A 19138-nucleotide genomic window follows, 5' to 3' on the forward strand; every position below is an offset into this window, starting at 1 on the left:
AACCAGGGTATCAAGCCCTCAACGTATAAGCGTAAATAGGCTCACAGGGCATCAAGCCCTCAACTTACAGGGCATCAAGCCCTCAACATAATATGTATAAATATACATTACAGGGCATCAAGCCCTTAACTTAAATGAGTATGAAATGGACTCAACATCTTACGACTTAACAACTTAGACATCTCATATGACTCAAATAATATGGATCAACATCTTACAACTTAACAAGTTGACATCTTAATGATATTAATTCATCACAACAACGAGACAGCACCATTTAAACGTATGCAGAAAGTCACCATCAATAATAACATCATATATAACAATTACAATTTCATATCAACGTCTTTCATAATATATAAATATTTTCACATTTAATCATCAAAGTAAATCATCAATATTAATCATCTTATTCATCTTCTCTGAACCTCATTATAATCATTAACAACTTCATTCCTACCCCAGGGGTCGACTCATAACATCACGTGCGACAGAAGATCGCAAGAAACCTAAACAGGATACGTCATCGATATTACTCATCATTCACAAACATCATTCATCATCATCATTTAATAATTATCATCTCAACGTAGATCTTCATCATACAACATTAATCTCTCATCATTAAACAACATCTTACACGAGCATATGTACACATCACATTCCTTTGTTATTCATTACTACATTTTGGAATCTACTCTCGTCTTTCGTTCTCTCCATTACTACACCTTTCATTCTGATAGTATACCCCATTCTCTATTCTAATTTAAGTGCTTACCTCTCTACTAATATTCCTCGTAGCATCATCCATATTATCTTTGGTTCATATTTAAGCTTGTTATTACCTTGAGCTAATCACTTCTATTTATGCCTAAACACACTTCCTCATCTAGGTATATATTTTAAGGACTCTTACTTTTAATTTACACGCTAATGGCTTGCTTAAACTCACTAATGATGTCATAGAATTTTAGAGTCCACTGAGAGGGTTATGCTGAAATTTCATGGAAAACGCAGCATGACCCACGTGCGGTATATTAATCCTAACTAAAGTTATAAAAATCTAAATAGGGTCCAACCAAAAGCAACTCAAAGCTAACAACCATATCTACAACTTTCATGAAGACTCCCAAACCTAATTCAGAACAGACAATTCCAGAAAAGTTGATTTTCCTATGCTCGGGAAAAGAGGACGACTGTGCTGATCCCTGCTGACCCCTGTGTAGTAATTTGATCATATCTTGTATTCTATGTGCTTAAATCGAGTGCCTCCAAACACGAGTGACAGATAACATCCATATCTACAACTTTCGTGAAAGAACCTAAACCCAGTTCGAAACTTAAACTTGTCAAACTGAGACAATAAAAACGTGTTTTGCACACTGACAGCAAAATCCCAGTTCAGCTGCGATTTCGCCTTTGGGGAAATCTTTTCGACTCCTTTTTCGATCCAATACTCTCCAAACATGACCCTAATCATTACCCTATGATCACCCTATCATTATAACACTAATTATTCATCAACCTACTGTATTATCCACTCTTTTTAAGACTAGAAATTCAATTCGAAACCTAAACTGGTTTTCCTTAATTCTCAAATTTCAATTTCATCTTTTAATTCTAAACTCTCAAATTCTAAAACCTCAACCTACAACCATGTTAAATTCATCTTCAGAATCACATACTTAGAATTATTGAAGGTTACTCCCACCCTTACCGCAGTATTGATGGTCAGCGGTCTCTCTCCCTCTTGGTTCTCCTCTTCTCTTGTTTTCTCCCTTTTTCTCCAAAAAGCAGTTTCACGTAAAAACTTTTCTAAACCTAGTTTCCTCCTTATATCTCTCCTCAATCCACTTTATCTTATTTCCTCTATTTAAACCTAGTTTCCTCCTTATATCTCTCCCACATCTCAATATTTATTTTATTTTCAAATCTTATTCTAGTAAATAATAAAATAAGTCTTTAAATAAAATATCAACACATCACATAAATCATCAAAGTGGACTCTAAACTCTATAAAATAATTAAATAATTAAAGAGGGAATTACAGCTCTACCCCCCTTAAAAGAATTTCGTACTCGAAATTCAAAGCACAAGAGAAAAATGAATTTAATTATTGCTTAAATATCTTAAACTATGTATAACAAAATAGAAACTTCAACAATACACATAAATCACAATAAAGCTAGTCAGTCAAACATGATCACATAATAAAGCATAACTGTTAATTAGAAAAACACAACGACAATATTCAACTGTCACACGACACAAATGACTCAACTACCTAGCCGGACGGACCGACCTGCTCTGATACCAATTGTAACACCTCGTTTTGCCAACTTGAAAATTTCTCATAAAAATCAGAGTAAAACACCTTAAACGGAATGCGACACTTCTTAAAAATCATAAATGGAATAATTAACTAATTTTTCTTCAAAAGTCTACAACATAATAATTAATATTTCGTAGCGGAATTTATTTCAACATCTAAAATAGTCTTTGGCACGAAGGCTTCATCATAAACATCTCATAAAGTTAAATCAACAACTTATTCATGAATATCATTAAAGTAATACGTAAGGAATAGAAAAGCATGCAACAAAGTTCTCATCTCGTTACGTATCAGAGCACCTAAAGACACAGTGAGGGATAACCACTCACGACAGCAATCAACAGCTACTTATTCTCGATCGGCTGCAAGTTACTCATACGAAGAGCAACATTTCCAAGCAGAAGGGGTGATATTTCACATTCAATAATAATAAGCATATAATTCATCAAAAGCATTTTTGCTAGTTATTATCTTTCATATACGCTGCAATATTTTATTAACCTGGATGTTGTGAATAAGTTCGTAAATTCATCTTTTTTGGTTTTATTGATTTTTTTTTTTGTGCAACCCTCCAATTCACATGAAAAAGAGACATTGATAGTTTGAGTTCGACCAAAAGACAAGTAAAATCTGACCAAAGATTGAGCTCTGTTTTAACGATTTTGAATTTGTGTCGTTAGATGTATTCGATTGAATGTTGTTTTTATATATTTTTTTTGACATGGTTGTTTTTATATTATTTTTTTGACAAGGTTGTTTTTTAGTTAAAAGGTAAAAATAATGTCATTATTCACAAGCCTTGCTTTTTCAGTTAACACGAGCCTTGCCTTTTCAGTTATAAGACGAAAACACGCCGAAAAGAAATTATATAAACATTGTCAACTATTGTACGGGAGTGAATATTTATTTATTTTTTGATGAAAGGGAATGAAACAATTTTAATTTCATGAGGGAGCTATAGTGTCAGTTGATATATGGACCTCTCTATAAATTGTTAAATATAGCCATTTCACTTTTCCTAACAATTAACGTAGGGAGCTATAGTGTCTGCTAGTATATAGATAGACCTCTCTATAAATTGTTACAACACTAAGCTAAGTTCATATCAAATAATTTTAGCTTATTCTTTCTTTTGATCAAACAATGACTTATGTTAAGCTTGCTACTTTGGCTGTTTTCATGCTCACGCAATTCTGCTGTATGTATATTTTTTTTTAACATTGCGCTCATCTTTCTCACCGATATATTTATATGTTATGAAAAAATTAGTATACTACATGCTCAATTTAATACCAAACTTTCCTAAATATATACGTTATATGCATAGATGTGTATTGGTTCCAACTTTAACTTCCTTTGCCATTTGCAGTAATTGTCCAGATTAAGAACGTTGAAGCAGGGCAATGTGCAAGAGTCGGTATGCGTTGTTCACGGGCATTGCCGAATCCATGCGGCGACATCGTAACGTGTCGTTGTGTCCATTTGCATTTAGTTGGAAGTACCTGCATTGACTATACGGGTGATGGCCTCTAACTCTAATGAAAAAGACTACTTGAAGATGGCTTTGGAAATTGCCACTTAAGAATCATGCATCTTTATGGCACAGTTTTACTCTCATCTTTATACTAATTTGCAGCAAAAGGGACTGGTACCAGTTTGAGTCATTATGTGATGAAAGTTTCATTATGTGATGAAACACAACAAATTTCATAAGGAAAAACTTTAAAAGCACTGTTATAGTTACTGTGTGCTCTACTCTCTGTGCCTAATATTATACTTGCGTTACAACTAATGTTTAATTTGACATCTTCATAGCAATCACATACATAATTCGAAAAGAGGTGTGTAATTTGAACAATAAATTGAGTGACAACTTTTGTGACAACTACTAATTTACAAAGGAAAGTAGATAGTGACACGGAAACCAAAATAATAGAGAGAGAAAGTAAAAAATAATGTGAGTATGAGAGATAAAGTTGTCACATAGGTTGTCACAAAATGGTTGTCAAAATATCATTTCTCATTCGAAAAACATATAAACCCAAATGCAAAACAAAATAATAGTGATGAATGAAAGATAATTTTCATAAAAAATTAAGTGTTCCTATCAATTTAAAACGAAATTGAGTTCAAAATTTCTATCAACTAAAAAAAAACGAGTAGATCATCAACTTCGTCCCTGAATTTTCACGGGTCAGCCAACTTCGTCCCTCAATTATGCGAAATATCAATTTAATCCCTGAATTTGTTAAATGTCAATCAAGTTGGTCCTTCTGTTCAAACGGAGCGTTAACGGGGCTAACATGACCGTTAACCTCTCACATGTCAGACGCCACGTAGGCAGGGACTAATTTGGCTGATAATAACAAACATTTCGAAGGACTAAATTGATTGATTTGCAGAAAATGTTTTGGCTTTCTTCCCAAATGGCTCTTTTCTTCCCCAACAACTCTTTCTTCCCCAATTGTATAAAATTGGAACCCTAATTACACAATCTGCAATCTACACTCTATAATCATGAACATTTCCTCCAATAATAAGTGGTTCAGTTCTGCCCCAATTCAAAAAACTTCAAACCCTAATTTTTTTCGTAGTGAATCTAAAAGGCAAAATCCTCAAAATTTCTTGAAACAAAACTATTGAATTGAATCTGAAATGATGTGGGGTGGGAATATGGGAAAAAACGGTTATGAAAGTCAAACTTCATCATCAAGCTCCAAGTTTAATGGTGTTGTGAGAGTGCTTGAATGTTGGTGTCCTACAATTTGTGTTGTTAGAAAATCCAATACTTCAAAAAACCCAGGAAGGTCATTCTATGCTTGCCCTATGCCAAAGGTTGGTTTAACTAATCAAAAGAGGTTGAAGATGATTGAGAAATGTAATCTTTCTATAATAATATTGCCATCAAATTAGTCCCTGAATTATTTATCTATCTATCAAATAGATCCCTACGTTATATAAAAAACCATCAAATAAGTCCCTGAATTGTTTAATCAGATATCAAATTGATCCTTGAAACATATGTGTACAAAATAAACTAAAAAAGGCAGAACACACAAATTGAAACTGAAATATTACATAGACATAAGTCATAGGTTATAAGTCATAAGTCTGAGAAATTACATATGCAAAAGCAACCCAACTATGAGGCATTAACAAGTCATAAGTCTTAAACGACAATTTAAGCAAAAAGAAACCCAACTATGGGGCATAATTCAAATAAGCCTAAATATTACAAATCAAAAACATCTATTAAACTCCAGGAAGCGTCACTTCTTTGGGAATCCAGTAGTTGGTATAAACTCCATGAATTTAGTAGGTTGGGTCGAACCGGATGGACCATAGATTGGATATGGAACCCTAATTATGCCAGCAGGAGTTAGATGAGCTGGTGCAGGACCCCTCATTGGTGTTTGCTTAGGCCTATCAACTGAAAGAACTGGTCCTCTAAGGCCATACCTCCTTGGTGCAGAAACCTGAAATTGTAAATTCAATCAAATTAGTCCCTAAATCATAACATAATCAATCATACGAGTACTTCAATTAATATTATTAATTGCCAAAACGATCCTTAAAAATTAAGAGTCATACCTGTCCAGCATTTGCAACAACATTTCCTGTAGTTTATGCATTCCCAGACACAACATTATTCTTGTGGCTGACTTTCTTGAGCCTCACTTCCAAAACCCTAAAACGAATAATCAAAACAACTGTCTCAAAAACGCAACAAACACAAACAAAGAATAACGCAAGCATCAACGATCACAAAAACAAAATAAACAACATGATCAAAACTTAAAACGAAAACACCAAAAAAAACGGACAAAAACAGGGTGAATACGAACACAAAAACTTGATAAACAACAGGAAAGGCGTTTACCTTTAATCACAACCGAACACACAAACTTCAAAAATGTCAGAATCGACGGAGATGATGATGATTTTGGAGGGGTGAAAATGGAGGAAGTTTTAGCGAGAAGAAGAAGGGTCAAGGACGTTTTTGATGTTCTGAAATGTGAAGAAGGAGGTATGGGTAATACAGGGGCAAAATGGGAAATGGAGAAAAAAATAAACTGAAAAGTGAAAACTCAACATTTTCCAATTCAATCAAATTAGTCCGTGAACACGTGGCTTCCTTCTTGCCACGTGTACAAGACAACACAGCATGCAAGGCGACAGATCAGCAAGGCTAACTGAGGACTTGGACGGAGGGACCTTTTTGATGGACGTCTGACAAATTCAGGGACTAAGTTGATATTTCTCATAATTGAGGGACGAAGTTGGCCGACGTGTGAAAATTCAGGGACGAATTTGATGGTTCACTAAAAAAAAAAACAGCAATTGAAACGCTGACTATATGACTTTGAAACGTTTCAGAAACTAAAAGGACTTATTTGAAACTTTTGAAACTTAATAGTCCAACTTGAAAAAAACGAAAAACTTAAAGGACATTTGGATCCATTGGACCTTAAATAAAACAACCTTGTTTCTAATTGATCAATTGTATTTCTTCGATATCCGTCTGGATTTTAATAAATGATGCATGTGCATGGGTGTGGTGATTTTGACTCGTACATTACTCGTTCTTTTAATTTAACACTATAATTTGATTGGTGTTTTAATTCTTGCAATGTTTAAATTTCATATTTATATGGAACGAAATATAAAAACAATCCGTGTAACAAATAGAGGCCGACCGTAAAAGGGTAATTACTATTGATATAAAATTTTAAGAGAAAAAGGAGAACGAACAGTTAATGTCAACCCATATTCCCTTTGTCTAAACATATAAGCAAAAATACGACAATATAAGATGATGGATTTGATACAAATTTTTAACTAAATTTGTAATTTTGGCCCCCTATGATTTAGCCTCATTTCAAATTTTATCCTTTGATTAATTTTGACCTAATCAACGATGATTTGGCACATGCTGTCAGGCCGTGTCGGTATATATTGGTTTTTTATTTAATTTTACGCCACGCCAGAAATTAGTTGAATTAAAAAAAGAAGAAAAAAGAAAATATAAAAGGCTTTGGCACGTGAGAGCTCCTTTGTATGTGTAAAATCGTATGACCAAATGTATGTATTTGTGTACTTTATGAATAGCCAGTATGTATAGAGTATGAGTATACCGTATGTATACTGTATAGATACACATTATGTATACAGTTACATACAGTATTACAATACAATATAAAAATACAAGGGTTACTTAATAGATTTAGACAAGGGTTACTACAAGGTTTCACTACAATATAAAAATACACATTATGTATCATTTATTCATTCTTTTTTAGGGTTGTTAAGAACCACTATTCCAAGATAAGGTTTCACTACAAGGGTTACTTCATTTGTGACCCTGTGGTAGCTTATAAGAAGGGTGAAATACATGAATTTGGTGGTGAGTGGAACACTGATGAGGTGAACTTAATAGATTTAGATAAACTGATCAGAGAGATTGGGGTGGTAGAGGACTACAAGCTGTCGTATATATGTCCAGGTTTTGATATAGTTGATGGTCTAAGGTTGTTGAAAACTGATAGGGATGTTGTTAGGTTCGTAAATGAATATAAGAATGTAGTAGGAGCTGAGTTTTATGTTGAAGCCAAATATGTGGATGTTACTGACAGCAGGTATGATAGTGAGGTTGAAAAGGTTGTTATACTTGACAAAGGGAAGAAACCAGCTAAAATTGATGAAGACTAAGATGAGTCTGATCCTGATTACAATGGTTGTGAGGAGGGAGACGTTCCTGAGTATGAATTAGAAAATGAGGATGGAAGTGTAGATGAGGTATTTGTTGATGATAGTGATTTTGATGAAGACAGGGATTGGACCATTGTTTTGCCTAACCAGACTGTGAACCCAACCCTTGGTGGTCATTCAGTTAACCATAATCGATCTTTAGTTGGTGTTGAACAATCTAGGAACCCTGAAGTGACTGGTTTGGAAGACTTTGAAGATGAGGATGAAGTCTGAGATATACTAGAAAGTCTTGATGTATCTGAGGAAGAAGAGAGATGAAGAAGGAGGAAACTGAATAGGTTTAAGTTGGGTATTAACAATGAACCTGTAGTATTTGAGGAGGGTCAGATCTTTGCCACTGGTCTTTTAGTTAAAACTGAGGTGAAAGAGTATGGTTTGCAGAACAAGAAGAATGTGTACCTCGAGAAGAATGAGAAGAAAAGAATTGTGGTCAAGTGCTATCCAAGTTGTCCATAGCATATTAGATTTAGTAGGTTCCTCCTCAAACTCATTATGTTCTTGCTAGCTTGAAGCCTATTCACAATTACTTTCCAACTGGTAAAAGAGTGTTAAATGGGAAGTTGTTGGGAAAAAACTGGTTCCAATACTTAAGTATACACCTACTATGACCCTTAAGGCTCTGAAAGATCACTGTAAGATTAGGTGGAATGTGATATTGAGCCCTTTCAAGGTCTATAGGGAAAAATTAAGTGCTTTAGAAGGGCAAGAGAAATCAGGAAACTGTGAGGTGTAGAAGGTGTAAAGAGCTTGGACATAATCAAAGGACATGAGGGGGAAAAACAGGTGATGATAGAAGTTTTCCACCTGGCGAGAATTACCAATACTTACATGTTAAACAATGTAGGATGCACAAACTAGCACAAGTAATCCTGCACAAACTGGCACAACCAATGCTGTAACACCCCGTTTTCCCAACTTGAAAATTTCTCATAAAAATCAGAGTAAAACACCTTAAACGGGATGCTACACTTCTTAAAATTCAGAAATGGAATAATTAACTAATTTTCCTTCAAAAGTCTACAACATAATAATTAATACTTCGCAGCGGAATTTATTTCAACATCTAAAATTGTCTTTGGCACGAAGGCATCATCATAAACATCTCATAAAGTTAAATCAACAACTTATTCATGAATATCCTTAATGTAATACGTAAGGAATAGAAAAGCATGCAACAAATTTCTCATCCCGTTACGTATCAGAGCACCTAAAGACACAGTGAGGGATAACCACTCACGTCAGCGATCAACAGCTACTTATTCTCGATCACCTGCAAGTTACTTATACAAAGAGCAACATTTCCAAGCAGAGGAGATGAGATTTCACATTCAATAATAATAAGCATATAATTCATCATAAGCATTTAACAACTTAAACTTCATCAATTAATAACATAAACAACACAACACAACATAATCATCATCCCATAATAATATAAACAACACAACATAATCATTATCTCATAATAACATAAACAACGCGACATAATCATCATCTCATAATAACATAAACAACACGATTAATAAATATTAATACTTCACTTAGTTCTTTATTAACAACTCATTGACAATTGACAACTTAACGACAACGACAATGCGACTTCTACAACTTGAACTCAACATATGCAACTTCAACTTCTTAATCATGCATGTGGTACCAACCAGGGTATCAAGCCCTCAACGTATAAGCGTAAATAGGCTCACAGGGCATCAAGCCCTCAACTTACAGGGCATCAAGCCCTCAACATAATATGTATAAATATACATTACAGGGCATCAAGCCCTTAACTTAAATGAGTATGAAATGGACTCAACATCTTACGACTTAACAACTTAGACATCTCATATGACTCAAATAATATGGATCAACATCTTACAACTTAACAAGTTGACATCTTAATGATATTAATTCATCACAACAACGAGACAGCACCATTTAAACGTATGCAGAAAGTCACCATCAATAATAACAACATATATAACAATTACAATTTCATATCAACGTCTTTCACAATATATAAATATTTTCACATTTAATCATCAAAGTAAATCATCAATATTAATCATCTTATTCATCTTCTCTGAACCTCATTATAATCATTAACAACTTCATTCCTACCCCAGGGGTCGACTCATAACATCACGTGCGACAGAAGATCGCAAGAAACCTAAACAGGATACGTCATCGATATTACTCGTCATTCACAAACATCATTCATCATCATCATTTAATAATTATCATCTCAACGTAGATCTTCATCATACAACATTAATCTCTCATCATTAAACAACATCTTACACGAGCATATGTACACATCACATTCCTTTGTTATTCATTACTACATTTTGGAATCTACTCTCGTCTTTCGTTCTCTCCATTACTACACCTTTCATTCTGATAGTATACCCCATTCTCTATTCTAATTTAAGTGCTTACCTCTCTACTAATATTCCTCGTAGCATCATCCATATTATCTTTGGTTCATATTTAAGCTTGTTATTACCTTGAGCTAATCACTTCTATTTATGCCTAAACACACTTCCTCATCTAGGTATATATTTTAAGGACTCTTACTTTTAATTTACACGCTAATGGCTTGCTTAAACTCACTAATGATGTCATAGAATTTTAGAGTCCACTGAGAGGGTTATGCTGAAATTTCATGGAAAACGCAGCATGACCCACGTGCGGTATATTAATCCTAACTAAAGTTATAAAAATCTAAATAGGGTCCAACCAAAAGCAACTCAAAGCTAACAACCATATCTACAACTTTCATGAAGACTCCCAAACCTAATTCAGAACAGACAATTCCAGAAAAGTTGATTTTCCTATGCTCGGGAAAAGAGGACGACTGTGCTGATCCCTGCTGACCCCTGTGTAGTAATTTGATCATATCTTGTGTTCTATGTGCTTAAATCGAGTGCCTCCAAACACGAGTGACAGATAACATCCATATCTACAACTTTCGTGAAAGAACCTAAACCCAGTTCGAAACTTAAACTTGTCAAACTGAGACAATAAAAACGTGTTTTGCACACTGACAACAAAATCCCAGTTCAGCTGCGATTTCGCCTTTGGGGAAATCTTTTCGACTCCTTTTTCGATCCAATACTCTCCAAACATGACCCTAATCATTACCCTATGATCACCCTATCATTATAACACTAATTATTCATCAACCTACTGTATTATCCACTCTTTTTAAGACTAGAAATTCAATTCGAAACCTAAACTGGTTTTCCTTAATTCTCAAATTTCAATTTCATCTTTTAATTCTAAACTCTCAAATTCTAAAACCTCAACCTACAACCATGTTAAATTCATCTTCAGAATCACATACTTAGAATTATTGAAGGTTACTCCCACCCTTACCGTAGTATTGATGGTCAGCGGTCTCTCTCCCTGTTGGTTCTCCTCTTCTCTTGTTTTCTCCCTTTTTCTCCAAAAAGCAGTTTCACGTAAAAACTTTTCTAAACCTAGTTTCCTCCTTATATCTCTCCTCAATCCACTTTATCTTATTTCCTCTATTTAAACCTAGTTTCCTCCTTATATCTCTCTCACATCTCAATATTTATTTTATTTTCAAATCTTATTCTAGTAAATAATAAAATAAGTCTTTAAATAAAATATCAACACATCACATAAATCATCAAAGTGGACTCTAAACTCTATAAAATAATTAAATAATTAAAGAGGGAATTACAACTCTACCCCCCTTAAAAGAATTTCGTACTCGAAATTCAAAGCACAAGAGAAAAATGAATTTAATTATTGCTTAAATATCTTAAACTATGTATAACAAAATAGAAACTTCAACAATACACATAAATTACAATAAAGCTAGTCAGTCAAACATGATCACATAATAAAGCATAACTGTTAATTAGAAAAACACAACGACAATATTCAACTGTCACACGACACAAATGACTCAACTACCTAGCCGGACGGACCGACCTGCTCTGATACCAATTGTAACACCTCGTTTTGCCAACTTGAAAATTTCTCATAAAAATCAGAGTAAAACACCTTAAACGGAATGCGACACTTCTTAAAAATCATAAATGGAATAATTAACTAATTTTTCTTCAAAAGTCTACAACATAATAATTAATATTTCGTAGCGGAATTTATTTCAACATCTAAAATAGTCTTTGGCACGAAGGCTTCATCATAAACATCTCATAAAGTTAAATCAACAACTTATTCATGAATATCATTAAAGTAATACGTAAGGAATAGAAAAGCATGCAACAAAGTTCTCATCTCGTTACGTATCAGAGCACCTAAAGACACAGTGAGGGATAACCACTCACGACAGCAATCAACAGCTACTTATTCTCGATCGGCTGCAAGTTACTCATACGAAGAGCAACATTTCCAAGCAGAAGGGGTGATATTTCACATTCAATAATAATAAGCATATAATTCATCAAAAGCATTTTTGCTAGTTATTATCTTTCATATACGCTGCAATATTTTATTAACCTGGATGTTGTGAATAAGTTCGTAAATTCATCTTTTTTGGTTTTATTGATTTTTTTTTTTGTGCAACCCTCCAATTCACATGAAAAAGAGACATTGATAGTTTGAGTTCGACCAAAAGACAAGTAAAATCTGACCAAAGATTGAGCTCTGTTTTAACGATTTTGAATTTGTGTCGTTAGATGTATTCGATTGAATGTTGTTTTTATATATTTTTTTTGACATGGTTGTTTTTATATTATTTTTTTGACAAGGTTGTTTTTTAGTTAAAAGGTAAAAATAATGTCATTATTCACAAGCCTTGCTTTTTCAGTTAACACGAGCCTTGCCTTTTCAGTTATAAGACGAAAACACGCCGAAAAGAAATTATATAAACATTGTCAACTATTGTACGGGAGTGAATATTTATTTATTTTTTGATGAAAGGGAATGAAACAATTTTAATTTCATGAGGGAGCTATAGTGTCAGTTGATATATGGACCTCTCTATAAATTGTTAAATATAGCCATTTCACTTTTCCTAACAATTAACGTAGGGAGCTATAGTGTCTGCTAGTATATAGATAGACCTCTCTATAAATTGTTACAACACTAAGCTAAGTTCATATCAAATAATTTTAGCTTATTCTTTCTTTTGATCAAACAATGACTTATGTTAAGCTTGCTACTTTGGCTGTTTTCATGCTCACGCAATTCTGCTGTATGTATATTTTTTTTTAACATTGCGCTCATCTTTCTCACCGATATATTTATATGTTATGAAAAAATTAGTATACTACATGCTCAATTTAATACCAAACTTTCCTAAATATATACGTTATATGCATAGATGTGTATTGGTTCCAACTTTAACTTCCTTTGCCATTTGCAGTAATTGTCCAGATTAAGAACGTTGAAGCAGGGCAATGTGCAAGAGTCGGTATGCGTTGTTCACGGGCATTGCCGAATCCATGCGGCGACATCGTAACGTGTCGTTGTGTCCATTTGCATTTAGTTGGAAGTACCTGCATTGACTATACGGGTGATGGCCTCTAACTCTAATGAAAAAGACTACTTGAAGATGGCTTTGGAAATTGCCACTTAAGAATCATGCATCTTTATGGCACAGTTTTACTCTCATCTTTATACTAATTTGCAGCAAAAGGGACTGGTACCAGTTTGAGTCATTATGTGATGAAAGTTTCATTATGTGATGAAACACAACAAATTTCATAAGGAAAAACTTTAAAAGCACTGTTATAGTTACTGTGTGCTCTACTCTCTGTGCCTAATATTATACTTGCGTTACAACTAATGTTTAATTTGACATCTTCATAGCAATCACATACATAATTCGAAAAGAGGTGTGTAATTTGAACAATAAATTGAGTGACAACTTTTGTGACAACTACTAATTTACAAAGGAAAGTAGATAGTGACACGGAAACCAAAATAATAGAGAGAGAAAGTAAAAAATAATGTGAGTATGAGAGATAAAGTTGTCACATAGGTTGTCACAAAATGGTTGTCAAAATATCATTTCTCATTCGAAAAACATATAAACCCAAATGCAAAACAAAATAATAGTGATGAATGAAAGATAATTTTCATAAAAAATTAAGTGTTCCTATCAATTTAAAACGAAATTGAGTTCAAAATTTCTATCAACTAAAAAAAAACGAGTAGATCGTCAACTTCGTCCCTGAATTTTCACGGGTCAGCCAACTTCGTCCCTCAATTATGCGAAATATCAATTTAATCCCTGAATTTGTTAAATGTCAATCAAGTTGGTCCTTCTGTTCAAACGGAGCGTTAACGGGGCTAACGTGACCGTTAACCTCTCACATGTCAGACGCCACGTAGGCAGGGACTAATTTGGCTGATAATAACAAACATTTCGAAGGACTAAATTGATTGATTTGCAGAAAATGTTTTGGCTTTCTTCCCAAATGGCTCTTTTCTTCCCCAACAACTCTTTCTTCCCCAATTGTATAAAATTGGAACCCTAATTACACAATCTGCAATCTACACTCTATAATCATGAACATTTCCTCCAATAATAAGTGGTTCAGTTCTGCCCCAATTCAAAAAACTTCAAACCCTAATTTTTTTCGTAGTGAATCTAAAAGGCAAAATCCTCAAAATTTCTTGAAGCAAAACTATTGAATTGAATCTGAAATGATGTGGGGTGGGAATATGGGAAAAAACGGTTATGAAAGTCAAACTTCATCATCAAGCTCCAAGTTTAATGGTGTTGTGAGAGTGCTTGAATGTTGGTGTCCTACAATTTGTGTTGTTAGAAAATCCAATACTTCAAAAAACCCAGGAAGGTCATTCTATGCTTGCCCTATGCCAAAGGTTGGTTTAACTAATCAAAAGAGGTTGAAGATGATTGAGAAATGTAATCTTTCTATAATAATATTGCCATCAAATTAGTCCCTGAATTATTTATCTATCTATCAAATAGATCCCTACGTTATATAAAAAACCATCAAATAAGTCCCTGAATTGTTTAATCAGATATCAAATTGATCCTTGAAACATATGTGTACAAAATAAACTAAAAAAGGCAGAACACACAAATTGAAACTGAAATATTACATAGACATAAGTCATAGGTTATAAGTCATAAGTCTGAGAAATTACATATGCAAAAGCAACCCAACTATGAGGCATTAACAAGTCATAAGTCTTAAACGACAATTTAAGCAAAAAGAAACCCAACTATGGGGCATAATTCAAATAAGCCTAAATATTACAAATCAAAAACATCTATTAAACTCCAGGAAGCGTCACTTCTTTGGGAATCCAGTAGTTGGTATAAACTCCATGAATTTAGTAGGTTGGGTCGAACCGGATGGACCATAGATTGGATATGGAACCCTAATTATGCCAGCAGGAGTTAGATGAGCTGGTGCAGGACCCCTCATTGGTGTTTGCTTAGGCCTATCAACTGAAAGAACTGGTCCTCTAAGGCCATACCTCCTTGGTGCAGAAACCTGAAATTGTAAATTCAATCAAATTAGTCCCTAAATCATAACATAATCAATCATACGAGTACTTCAATTAATATTATTAATTGCCAAAACGATCCTTAAAAATTAAGAGTCATACCTGTCCAGCATTTGCAACAACATTTCCTGTAGTTTATGCATTCCCAGACACAACATTATTCTTGTGGCTGACTTTCTTGAGCCTCACTTCCAAAACCCTAAAACGAATAATCAAAACAACTGTCTCAAAAACGCAACAAACACAAACAAAGAACAACGCAAGCATCAACGATCACAAAAACAAAATAAACAACATGATCAAAACTTAAAACGAAAACACCAAAAAAAACGGACAAAAACAGGGTGAATACGAACACAAAACTTGATAAACAACAGGAAAGGCGTTTACCTTTAATCACAACCGAACACACAAACTTCAAAAATGTCAGAATCGACGGAGATGATGATGATTTTGGAGGGGTGAAAATGGAGGAAGTTTTAGCGAGAAGAAGAAGGGTCAAGGACGTTTTTGATGTTCTGAAATGTGAAGAAGGAGGTATGGGTAATACAGGGGCAAAATGGGAAATGGAGAAAAAAATAAACTGAAAAGTGAAAACTCAACATTTTCCAATTCAATCAAATTAGTCCGTGAACACGTGGCTTCCTTCTTGCCACGTGTACAAGACAACACAGCATGCAAGGCGACAGATCAGCAAGGCTAACAGAGGACTTGGACGGAGGGACCTTTTTGATGGACGTCTGACAAATTCAGGGACTAAGTTGATATTTCTCATAATTGAGGGACGAAGTTGGCCGACGTATGAAAATTCAGGGACGAATTTGATGGTTCACTAAAAAAAAAAACAGCAATTGAAACGCTGACTATATGACTTTGAAACGTTTCAGAAACTAAAAGGACTTATTTGAAACTTTTGAAACTTAATAGTCCAACTTGAAAAAAACGAAAAACTTAAAGGACATTTGGATCCATTGGACCTTAAATAAAACAACCTTGTTTCTAATTGATCAATTGTATTTCTTCGATATCCGTCTGGATTTTAATAAATGATGCATGTGCATGGGTGTGGTGATTTTGACTCGTACATTACTCGTTCTTTTAATTTAACACTATAATTTGATTGGTGTTTTAATTCTTGCAATGTTTAAATTTCATATTTATATGGAACGAAATATAAAAACAATCCGTGTAACAAATAGAGGCCGACCGTAAAAGGGTAATTACTATTGATATAAAATTTTAAGAGAAAAAGGAGAACGAACAGTTAATGTCAACCCATATTCCCTTTGTCTAAACATATAAGCAAAAATACGACAATATAAGATGATGGATTTGATACAAATTTTTAACTAAATTTGTAATTTTGGCCCCCTATGATTTAGCCTCATTTCAAATTTCATCCTTTGATTAATTTTGACCTAATCAACGATGATTTGGCACATGCTGTCAGGCCGTGTCGGTATATATTGGTTTTTTATTTAATTTTACGCCACGCCAGAAATTAGTTGAATTAAAAAAAGAAGAAAAAAGAAAATATAAAAGGCTTTGGCACGTGAGAGCTCCTTTGTATGTGTAAAATCGTATGACCAAATGTATGTATTTGTGTACTTTATGAATAGCTAGTATGTATAGAGTATGAGTATACCGTATGTATACTGTATAGATACACATTATGTATACAGTTACATACAGTATTACAATACAATATAAAAATACAAGGGTTACTTAATAGATTTAGACAAGGGTTACTACAAGGTTTCACTACAATATAAAAATACACATTATGTATCATTTATTCATTCTTTTTTAGGGTTGTTAAGAACCACTATTCCAAGATAAGGTTTCACTACAAGGGTTACTTCATTTGTGACCCTGTGGTAGCTTATAAGAAGGGTGAAATACATGAATTTGGTGGTGAGTGGAACACTGATGAGGTGAACTTAATAGATTTAGATAAACTGATCAGAGAGATTGGGGTGGTAGAGGACTACAAGCTGTCGTATATATGTCCAGGTTTTGATATAGTTGATGGTCTAAGGTTGTTGAAAACTGATAGGGATGTTGTTAGGTTCGTAAATGAATATAAGAATGTAGTAGGAGCTGAGTTTTATGTTGAAGCCAAATATGTGGATGTTACTGACAGCAGGTATGATAGTGAGGTTGAAAAGGTTGTTATACTTGACAAAGGGAAGAAACCAGCTAAAATTGATGAAGACTAAGATGAGTCTGATCCTGATTACAATGGTTGTGAGGAGGGAGACGTTCCTGAGTATGAATTAGAAAATGAGGATGGAAGTGTAGATGAGGTATTTGTTGATGATAGTGATTTTGATGAAGACAGGGATTGGACCATTGTTTTGCCTAACCAGACTGTGAACCCAACCCTTGGTGGTCATTCAGTTAACCATAATCGATCTTTAGTTGGTGTTGAACAATCTAGGAACCCTGAAGTGACTGGTTTGGAAGACTTTGAAGATGAGGATGAAGTCTGAGATATACTAGAAAGTCTTGATGTATCTGAGGAAGAAGAGAGATGAAGAAGGAGGAAACTGAATAGGTTTAAGTTGGGTATTAACAATGAACCTGTAGTATTTGAGGAGGGTCAGATCTTTGCCACTGGTCTTTTAGTTAAAACTGAGGTGAAAGAGTATGGTTTGCAGAACAAGAAGAATGTGTACCTCGAGAAGAATGAGAAGAAAAGAATTGTGGTCAAGTGCTATCCAAGTTGTCCATAGCATATTAGATTTAGTAGGTTCCTCCTCAAACTCATTATGTTCTTGCTAGCTTGAAGCCTATTCACAATTACTTTCCAACTGGTAAAAGAGTGTTAAATGGGAAGTTGTTGGGAAAAAACTGGTTCCAATACTTAAGTATACACCTACTATGACCCTTAAGGCTCTGAAAGATCACTGTAAGATTAGGTGGAATGTGATATTGAGCCCTTTCAAGGTCTATAGGGAAAAATTAAGTGCTTTAGAAGGGCAAGAGAAATCAGGAAACTGTGAGGTGTAGAAGGTGTAAAGAGCTTGGACATAATCAAAGGACATGAGGGGGAAAAACAGGTGATGATAGAAGTTTTCCACCTGGCGAGAATTACCAATACTTACATGTTAAACAATGTAGGATGCACAAACTAGCACAAGTAATCCTGCACAAACTGGCACAACCAATGCTGTAACACCCCGTTTTCCCAACTTGAAAATTTCTCATAAAAATCAGAGTAAAACACCTTAAACGGGATGCTACACTTCTTAAAATTCAGAAATGGAATAATTAACTAATTTTCCTTCAAAAGTCTACAACATAATAATTAATACTTCGCAGCGGAATTTATTTCAACATCTAAAATTGTCTTTGGCACGAAGGCATCATCATAAACATCTCATAAAGTTAAATCAACAACTTATTCATGAATATCCTTAATGTAATACGTAAGGAATAGAAAAGCATGCAACAAATTTCTCATCCCGTTACGTATCAGAGCACCTAAAGACACAGTGAGGGATAACCACTCACGTCAGCGATCAACAGCTACTTATTCTCGATCACCTGCAAGTT

General features: G+C 34.2%; 2 long non-coding RNA genes across 2 annotated transcripts; both read left to right on the top strand.

The window, feature by feature from the left end:
* The first annotated feature begins 3434 nt into the window (after positions 1-3434).
* On the top strand, positions 3435-4124 carry LOC25495048 (uncharacterized). Its single transcript, XR_005645454.1, has 2 exons — positions 3435-3530; positions 3702-4124. It is a non-coding gene; the product is annotated as an uncharacterized lncRNA (long non-coding RNA).
* A 9069-nt stretch (positions 4125-13193) lies between these two features.
* On the top strand, positions 13194-13883 carry LOC120579703 (uncharacterized). Its single transcript, XR_005645456.1, has 2 exons — positions 13194-13289; positions 13461-13883. It is a non-coding gene; the product is annotated as an uncharacterized lncRNA (long non-coding RNA).
* The last annotated feature ends 5255 nt before the right edge of the window (positions 13884-19138 follow it).

The sequence above is a fragment of the Medicago truncatula genome, chromosome 3 (assembly GCF_003473485.1).
Source record: "Medicago truncatula cultivar Jemalong A17 chromosome 3, MtrunA17r5.0-ANR, whole genome shotgun sequence".
In the NCBI taxonomy this organism is placed as follows: Eukaryota; Viridiplantae; Streptophyta; class Magnoliopsida; order Fabales; family Fabaceae; genus Medicago; species Medicago truncatula.